Below are 10,433 nucleotides of genomic sequence, written 5' to 3'. Positions count from 1 at the left end.
CAAATATAAGGATGTTGTTGAAAACAAGAAGACAGATGGAGTTACTGCAAAGAAAAGGTAGAGAACTGGAAAATAATTGAAAATGAATTCCATGCAATTCCCAGTGACCATATTTATTTACACTCTTACTAATAAAAAGTGTATAACTTTTCAGGACCCCTGTATAAGCGTTGTATAGGAGCGAGTGACGAAAAAGAAACTACGAGCAATCAATGTATTATTTTAGTGGTATTTACAGTCTGCGGGTAAATATAATTGCGGTAAAATATTGGATTGCCCTGATGACAGTCAACATCTGATGAGGATATGTTACAAGAAGAAGAAGATTATAGCTTTGTAGGTAATGAGAGAATGATGTGTTCTTTTTCTGATGCTGTCTCCTCACAGGTTGGCAACCACCATGGAGTAATTTTTCTTGTTGTGTGTTATTACCCATATCAGAATTGGTATATCATGAATGTCGAAATACTGTCAGAGGTTCAGTACCCAGGATAATCTGCCCATGTCTATATTTCCTTTCTAGCTTGCCTGCTATGATCACTTGTATCAGGCTGCATTTGTTGTTTTAGAAGATGTGACTGATATAGGGTGCTTCTCTGCGTTTTATGAGGCTTAAAACATTACATGATTTCCCGGCACCATGGTGTACCTCCTCGATCATATGGTCTATCCGTAGGATCTTGGACATTCTGCGATACATATACATTTGAAAGGCCTGCAGTTGGTTCATTGACAAAGCCTCTAGTGTCCCTCTTCTAATAAAATGAAGCAGCAAAATACTAGGTCATAACTATTTGGAACTATTTGGTGATAGCTACTTTTGATATACAGTGTGGTCGGAAACAACATGCACAGAGTATTATGCTGATAAGTAATTTGAAATAAAATATGTCTATATCTCGTGCCGTTTTTATTTGAGCAGCTGTTGAAGTTAGCAGCCAATCATATTGCTTCGTGGGCGACTTCAGATGGGATTTGCGAGACGGTGTTGCTAAATCTAAATGTGACTTATGACTGGCTTGAGAGTGCCAATAGAAGAAATAAATTTCTCCACGAGAGGGACTTGAACAAGGACCTCACTCTTGATAAGCCCGGCCCATAGCTAACACGCTATGCTGGCATTGGCTGAAACCCAAGGTGTGTTAGTGTTTGATGCGCATTTCTTGGCATGGCTCTCAAGCCTTACCAAGCCACGTGCAGATTTATTAACACCGCCTCGTAAAGCCCATTTGAATTCACCTGCGAAACTATGTGATTGACTAACTTCAGTGGCTGATAAAATGACAACGGTGTGAGATATCAACGCAATTGTTTCAAATTTCTTATCAATCAATAAGACCATCGCTTTAGCGCTCACATACTTGGTTTACGTGATTTCGGACCACCCCGTATATATCCTTCTAGTACATTTTTCTTGGGGATAAAAGAATTAGAGGGTTTGAGGAAATATTAGTATGTTTGCTAGTCATTCAAAATAGAATTACATTTGTATGGTTCCCAAGTCGCATGAATATGATGGGAGACTAGTTATCTCAGGGGTTTTCAAACTTTTTTGCTGTCATGGATGTCCTGAGCTGCCAAAAGCACCACATGCCTACCCTCTCGCTAGTACCCCGTGTGGAGGGGGGCGGTAAAATATATCTACAGTATCCCCTACCTGTTGTAAGAGGCAATTGAAAGGGGGCCCCAGTGGCTCTGAAACTTGGGAGTGTGGGTTGGTGACCATGGAGTCCCTAGCCAAGTCTGGCATGTTTCTACGTATGCCAGTCTTCTCACTTTTATCTTTCCTATCTGACCTCATCTGGTCGACTCCTGTTCTTTTCTGACCTCTACAGTATTAGGTTTGCGAGGGCTAGGAAATCCTTTGTGGCCCTTTGCTTTGTTGTCAGATACCTCCATTCTTTAAAGTGTCGGACCTCTTCCTTATTCCCTTCTGACTAAGGTTAAGCAAGGGCGATTGCCTAGTTGTACTTTCTCTTAAAATAATAATCATCACCCCCAACACGATGTCTCTACAGTGAATTGTGTTAACATATGATTAAAAAGATCTTTTATGCATTTATTTACTGTTGATACATATAGGTGAACAATCGAATCAATAAGGCAACAATTTTACCACCAGGTAAGACACCAGCTGTGGGATGAGCAAATACCTATGAAAACAAAAATGACGACGTACAAGTCCTTTTATACACCAATTCTTACATACAGTGAGCAAATACCTATGAAAACAAAAATGACGACGTACAAGTCCTTTTATACACCAATTCTTACATACAGTCTCGAAACCACAACACTGACCAATAGAGATAATTCCGAACTCCAGGCAGCTGAAATGAAAAACCAGGAAAGACAAGATTAGGAATGAGAAAATTAGAGAAGTAGGAATAGATGATTCTCTCCTCAATAAGATTCAGATATCAAGACTGAAGTGGTTTGGTCACATGAAGAGGATGCCAGTTAACAGAACTGCAAGGAAGGAATTTGACAGAAAAGTAGAAGGAAGACGACCCGTGGGAAGGCCACGAAGGAAATGAATAGATTTAGTTAAGAACGATGTACTGCTGAGAGGTCATGATTGGGACAAGTTGGTGGAGGAGGAATGGTACAAGGACAGGATGAGATGGAGGAGGCTCATATACCACACCCGGGAAACTGGAGATGGTTTAGGATGATGATGATGATGATGATGTATACAAGTAAAGAAAACCTGAGCAATTTATTGAAGTGCACATTTTTTATGTTTATCAGGTACTGTCAGATCACTCTGAAAACATATGAGAAAAGGAGAGAATTACAAGCCGTTGGAAAACCTGGGTAACAGATTTTATGAACAGGCATCATGTCTGGCCAAGTCAGTGGAATGTATGAGCTTGCTTTGCAAAACACAGTTTATAAAATCTGGGTTTTTATTTTGAAAAGGCAAGGTGCATCTCATTCTAGAGATTTGTGCTCTATATTTGGTCTTGTTCACTGCCATGATAAAAAATTCAGATTCACAGAAATAAGACGTAGCAAAAGACAGCAGAATGCCCAAGGTCAATACTCATTCTTCACAGAGCACCAAAATTCAGTCAGTTTTGAGGAAAGAAACATCCTCTTCACACAGAGTTGCACAGTACTGCCATAAGTTCTGTCAGTAAAATCTAAACGTGCTGCAGTATGGTAATTGTGAATGAAGAAGTGCGGCAACGCTGTATGTCATCGTCCACAAGGTCTCCTTCATGACTCTGCCAGTAACCAGCTTGCAGTGTTCCAGCAGCAGGCAGCAGTGAAAGATGGAGTGGGGAGTGTATGAGAAGCGTATTGCTGTATTGGCATTATTTCGTTGCGGAAAGCGAGCTAAGGAAATTAAAAAAGAAAAAAACGGGTGCAACTGTTGATCAAGTCAGATCGGTCCTAGGCGTGTATGCAGAAACAAAATTGTGAATGCTTTTCGTGCAAGGATTCAATGCAATCCTTTGCGTAAGCAAACCATTTTATCTTGTGAAATGAATATATCTCCACGAATTAAAGGATATACACCACATTTGATCCCTGGCATTGTTAATGATATCCTGTTCACAGATAAAGAAAAAAAAAAAAAAAAAAATCACTGTGGAAGAGTCATTTAACAAGCAAAATGATCATGTGTATGTATGGTCCTCCAAGGAAGCAAGGGAGAAAGTTCCTTGTGTTCAGTGCAGACATCACCCTGCTTCTGTCATGCTATGGAGGGTAGTTTCCTGGCAGGGAGTATTGGAGGTGCATTTTTGCGAAGGTGGAGTACAGACTTCTGCAGCTGTTTACCAGACAATAATGGAAAAGATGATGCCACGTATCAATTAAATCCTGGATTTGTCAGCCGGATAGCGCTCCTGCACACAAGGCAAAAGCTATGCAGCAGTGATTATCAAGGCCTAGTGGAAGTCCGAACCTCAATCCATTGGATTATTCTCTGTGGCAGGAGCTCCAGGCGATAACATGTCAAAAACGGCACCGCAATATTGAGATTTTTAAAAAATCAATCACGTCGGCTGTAAAAACATTTCCACTGGACAAGATTCGTGCAGCTATTGATGAGTGGCCTCAACGTTCTTGCCATACATGGATATCATAGTGGGTCACAGTATGTTCATTCTGCAGCCTTTTTTTTTGGTGTTTTTTCAGAATACAGTATATGTATATCAATAGGTTTGCATAGTTTTATTTAGTAGTTATATGCATTGAAAGTATTGACAGAATTTATGGCAGTACTGTGTAGAGATAGGAACAAGAAAAGGAACACACTACAGAATAAACACAATGGTAGGTCAGTGTGGGAAGAGGGAGCAACAGAAAAGAAGACAAGGGCAATCTCCATATCTTTACACACTGCTGTTCTCAACTAGATAGGCATTCTCTTCATTTCCCCCAGTTCTACAGTATATCCATCTTGCAGCCCCTGATGAGTTCTTCTTCTTCTTGTATGCTGTTGGGCTTAGTTTTAACTCCATACCCAATAACTACACCGTTTGGTAATGCATTTGTTTGCGTTGAGTTAATATCCGTAGGTTGGTAATCTTGGGAAGTGCAAGTCTTGCAATTTGGTTTTCGTGAATAAGGTTGGATCAGAGGATGAAGCTTGTGATGGTAATGGATGATTAAAGTATTAATTTAACCCTATATGAGGTTGTAGTTAAACAAGGTTAGTTTCACCTATATGTGATCTCAATGATAGGTACGGACGTTCTTCTATTATCGGTGATCTGAGGGTTTTAACTGTTGTTTATCATGTGCAGGGTAAAGAGATAGCCAGGTTATGTATTGTAAGGGTGAGAATGTTAGTGACCTGTGTAGTAGAATAAATGAGTGGCCTATAATGCGATTTTACATTCATCAAGGAAATTAGTGAGCATATTAACTAATGGCTCCGTAGGAGTATGAATGAGACAAGCGACACTTGTTGGTAGAGGAACTTTATGATTTATTAGTGCTTGGAAAAACGTTTTTCGTTGGTTAGAATAGTTGCAACATTGGAATACTATATGATGAATCGTGCCACATGCTTGCTGACAGGTGCAGGTATCTGTGTCACTGATGTGAAATCTATACTTATATGCAGGTGTGAGCGGATGATTGAATCTTAAGCGGATTAGGGTAGTTATATGTCTCCTAGAATAAGTGCCCATAGTGAACCAGGGGGTTCTTTGCAGTTCCGGTTGTAGTTGATAATAATCTTTACCCTTCGTTTTTGCGGAATTTTTCCAGAGAGAAGACCATTTTTGAAGTACGTTCTGTTTGATAGTAGGGGCATAATCCGTGTGTGGAATGGCGAGGTGATAGGGAAGACCTTGATCTTCAGCTGCTGCTTTAGCTAAACGATCAACCTGAACATTACCGGGTATGCTGCAATGACTTGATATCCAAATTAATATTATATCATGCTGATTTAAGGAAAGGTTGTATAAAAATTTACGGATGTTCCATATATACCAACTAGTAGATTCCTGCGGGGTTTTGATACTTTGGAGGACACTTAATGAATCGGTACAGATGATGGCATTGGGAATATTATATTGCCGTAAACATAAAAGAGTTTGTCGAATAGCAAAGGTTTCAGCAGTGTATATGGAAGCGTTGTTTGGTAACGTAAATAGTTGCTGGGGGATGTAATAGGCTGCTCCAGTTCCCTCTGAAGTCTTAGATCCGTCTGTAAAGCAGTTTGTGTATTGTTTATGTGGACTGAGAAATGCTTGTAAAGTTTTATTAACTAGAGTGGGATTATTCTTCAGATTACCCGGAAGGTGTTCGAAAGTAGTAGTAATGATGGAAGGGTGCTATGTAGATAAGTTGTATTCGTGAGAGTATGCCGGTAATGATCTTGTCTGTAAAACATTATTCCTTAATGGAAAAAGTACTTCATATGCCAGTAGAAGTGCGGGTATGTTGCTGGCTTTCAATTTTTGACAGATTTGGTACTCATTTAAAAGTTGCAGTTTAGGTAATATGGGATGACGATTCAGAGCTATCTTTTTAAGTAAATATTTAGATGCTAGATATTCTTGTCTCATAGCCAATGGTAGTTCTGCTGCTTCAACTAGTAAGGCATTGGTGGGTGTTGTGCGCAATGCCCCTAATATAATTCGTAAAGAGGTGAATTGTAACGTGTCTAATTTTTTTAGGGTGGTCGGTGACGCTGTATCGAAGAAATGGCAGCCATAATCTATTCTTGCCTGGATTGAATTTTTATATAAAAGTAGTAACGTGCCCGGATCCGATTCCCAGTTTCTACAAGTTAAGGACTTAAGGATTGGGATTGTATTTTCAATTTTGGACTTAAGTCGGGCAAATGTGTCTTCCAATTTAACTTATTGTCTATGAAAATCCCTAAATATTTGGTATAAGATCGAATAGCAATATGGTGGTTGGCATATGGTAGTGCAGATTTGTCATATGTTCGTTTTTTGGGTAAATATAACTGCGGCACTTTTGGTTTGTGTGATTTCTAAACTGTGGTGTTCGATCCACTTATGTATATGGGAGAGGGCTTGGGAGATGGAGTGACGACATTGGTCGACGTTATCTTGTGTGGTATAGATCAGTATGTCGTCTGCAAATTGCAATATACGTGCATGAGGCGTTACTACTCGTTCCAAATCACTTGTATATAAAGTAAAAAGTAAACCACTTAATATATCCCCCTGCGGAATCCCAGCATTGGCCTTTCGTGCACAAGCATTAAGTCTATAATTTTTCAAATTTAATATTCGATTTAGTAAAAGGTTTTTAAATATACGAATAAGGGGTAGTGGGAAGGTTAACTTGTGTAATTTTTGAAACAAAATGTGAAGATCAACATTATCGTAAGCTCCTGTGACATCGAGAAAACCGCTATAGTATCTTGTTTTCTGCAGCGTGCTAATAAGAGGTCCGTTAGAAAAATATTTAAGGCATCTGTGGTACTTCGTCGTTTTATGAAAGCAAATTGACATTTCGGTAAATCATTATGATACTCTAATTGCCATATTAATCTGCGGAGTAGGATGCGTTGAAAGGTTTTACGTAGACAGGACCCTAAGATTATACCTCTGTAATTTTGAGGTTGTAAGGGATCAGTACCTGGTTTATGTATTGGAATGATGTCAAAATTATTCCAGTCTGATGGTATTAAGGCATCTGTTAAAATTTTATTATACTGGTTAAGAATAATGGATTTAGCCTTAATTGGTAGGGAGCTGAGCATCTTGTAGGTTATAAAATCTGGTCCTGGGGATGTAGTTTTTTATGTAGGGCGACTTCTAATTCCTGATATGTAATAGGATTCATCAAAGTTTGATATTTATTAGATGTGTATGAACCACTTAAGAGATATTCAGGCTGAACAGAATTGGGTGTTAGATTGCAGTAGAATTGATATAATTGGGGCGGAGATAAAGCGATAGGTTGGGGTGTGAGCCTAGAGTTACTAAGAGAGCGAATTTTGGCCCAGATGATCTTGCTGGATGTAGTACTGTTAATACTCTCTATAAAGGTTTTCCATGCAGTTCGATGTTTATTGTTAAGTAAACATCTAATTTTTGCACAGATTCATTTATATTGTATATAATTAGTAAAAGCAAAATGTTTTCGTAAATTTTTCAGCAGGTTTCTCCGTTGTCTAATCCAGACCTCACATTCTTGATCCCACCAACGGATGTTGAACGTCGGATTATGGTTGGTTGAGGTTTTGTAAATGATTGGATGATAGATGTCGAGATACGATTTTATACAGTGTAAAAGTGAATCATATTCCGCGGATGTCGTTTTAAAGGTATGACTGAAATAATCCTGAATAAATTGCGAAAAGAGATTGTAATCCATATTATTCAGATTGCGTATAGGTATTCGAGGAAGCGTGTGATGTGAAAAGGGCTTGTGATTAGACCATGTAACGAGAATGGGGAAATGATCACTACCATGAAGATCCTTAATAGTTTGCCAAGATAATTTATGCGCTATATCCATGGTACATATAGTAAGATCCACCGCGCTCGGAGCATTTGTAGGGGCTGTTAGCCGGGTGGGTGATCCATCATTAATTATGGTGAGATTTACTTCAAGAGAAAAGGTTAAGATATGAGTTCCTTTGACGCTATTGCTCTTGCTTCCCCAGGTTATGTGATGAGCATTGAAGTCTCCAAATATAATATTTAGCTTCGCACCGGTAAATTGGTTAAAAAAATTGGACGAATTATGGTAGGAACCATGTATGTCGGTAGGACAGTAAAAGAAAAAATAAAATCGTTTATTTGTATGCGCTGAAAGTAAGTGCCTGCTATAGCCTGTTCTGATTTGAGATGATGATAGGGTATGCAATTCTTAATTAAAATTGCAATTCCACCATATCCTGGACCATCTAATCGTTCGATAGTATATCCCTTGATGCGAAAGTTAATACAATTTGAAAACCATGTTTCTTGTAAGAAGATAATATCTGGTTGGAATTCGTTAATGAGGAAGATTAACTCATGTCACTTGTTTACCACAATCCTACAGTTCCATTGCAGTATCTGCATGCTTAGTATCTAAAATGGGGAGGATTTTATCAAGTATCAACTTTAATAAGTGTCTCCATTGGACATTTGGACCCATTAGTTCCATCAGATTAACAAAGTCGTCCTGGATCTCTTTACGTATATCTTTAACAGGGGTTACTTGTGATGTGAAAGGGGTTATTCCCTGATCGTGTTTGCTAGCAAGATTAGTAGGGACCGCTGGTGTAATACTATGGGTGGTCGGAGTTTGGGTAGCTGGTGATTGTTCTGTTGGGGGGTTCGTATTATATTGAGATAGGCCTCCCTATCATAACCCGGACGTGGGGTGTACGTGGTTCCCTGTGTACATAGGTAGTGATTTTGCGTTTACGCGGGTTGAAATTACCAGGTCTGGTTCCCAGAGTTTCAGCTAAGGACGGAAAATTATGGGGTAGTATGGTAGGATTATAGGTAACGGGCTGCAGCCTATTTTTGGCTTCTTCAAAGGAAACGTTTTCAGTACACATAGGCTTTTTAATAGCCGTCTGTTGTTGGTGTATGGCACATCTAGAGGATCCTACCTGGTGATTCTGATCACAGTGGAGGCATTTGACAAGCGTTTGTTGACAGTCTTTCGTGAAATGGTTATTGCTGCATCGGCCACAACGAGGAGGTTTTGCCCTGCAATTTGGAGCTGTATGTCCGTAACGTTGACAATGCTTGCAAATAATAGGATTAAAGATGAAAACCTGAACATCCAGAATGACAGTAAAAATAGAAATCTGCTGAGGGAGAACTTGAGTTTCAAAAGTGATCTTCACTATTCCCGTCGGAACATACTCGAATGAATCAGCATTAGATTTCCTTCGTTTAAGGCGCTAGACACCTATAACCGGCACAGGTGAATCTATAAATTGCTTAATTTCATCTTCAGTTAACGACAATTCCACTCCCCTTACTAAACTGACCCTGTAGACATTTGAGGAAGGTATATAAGCTTTCAGGTTTTTCTCACTGAGAATGGGGTGTTGCATAAAATGATTAGCAGCGTCAGCTGTGAAACAAGTTAATTGGATCTGATGAGTTCATTTCTGCTTCTCAGCTTCATCAGGAGGGCGGGCATCAATATCATTGAGGAGCCATTTTGATGTCTTCAGTCTTTATGTTGGACATGTAGGATAAGAAGGAAGCCAGTTAAGTACAGTAAATGGGGAGAAACATAAGACAAAGATCAATGCAGATGGTAAAATTTTTTTTTTTTTTTTTTTGCTAGGGGCTTTACGTTGCACCGACACAGATAGGTCTTATGGCGACGATGGGATAGGAAAGGCCTAGGAGTTGGAAGGAAGCGGCCGTGGCCTTAATTAAGGTACAGCCCCAGCATTTGCCTGGTGTGAAAATGGGAAACCACGGAAAACCATCTTCAGGGCTGCCGATAGTGGGATTCGAACCTACTATCTCCCGGATGCAAGCTCACAGCCGCGCCACTGCATTACTCACAGGGAGCAACTTGCTTCAAAGAACCTCAGCAGTGGCTTATAGGACTGAGCCATGAGAAAGTGGGTGAGCATAATGTAATGAAATTTGATATGTAAAGTAGGGGAAATAAGTCACTACAGTCCAGGTTATAAATAATGTTATTCAAGCTGGATGAAATGGTAGTTTAGGGGAAGGCGTCTGACAGTTAATTTTTAAATACCTATATTATTGGTCCTATCATGAAATACTACATAACAAAAGTTATAGAGAATACAGTTTCTGATCATTTATGTCTTAGTTTTACCACACCAAATATGATAATAGAACAATTCATGAATTTAGACTTTCGTTGCTTAGTTCATATCAACACTGAGCATTAGCTAACATGGACATATTGTCCAGTCATGTTAATTGATGATAGCTTTTTGTCATGATTGTCTTAAGGTGTAAAACTGTGTGGTCGTTGGTTCATATTGACAA

The sequence above is a fragment of the Anabrus simplex genome, chromosome 6 (assembly GCF_040414725.1).
Source record: "Anabrus simplex isolate iqAnaSimp1 chromosome 6, ASM4041472v1, whole genome shotgun sequence".
Taxonomy (NCBI): domain Eukaryota; kingdom Metazoa; phylum Arthropoda; class Insecta; order Orthoptera; family Tettigoniidae; genus Anabrus; species Anabrus simplex.
The sequence above is the reverse complement of the archived record's forward strand: the minus strand, read 5'-3'. Positions refer to the sequence as shown.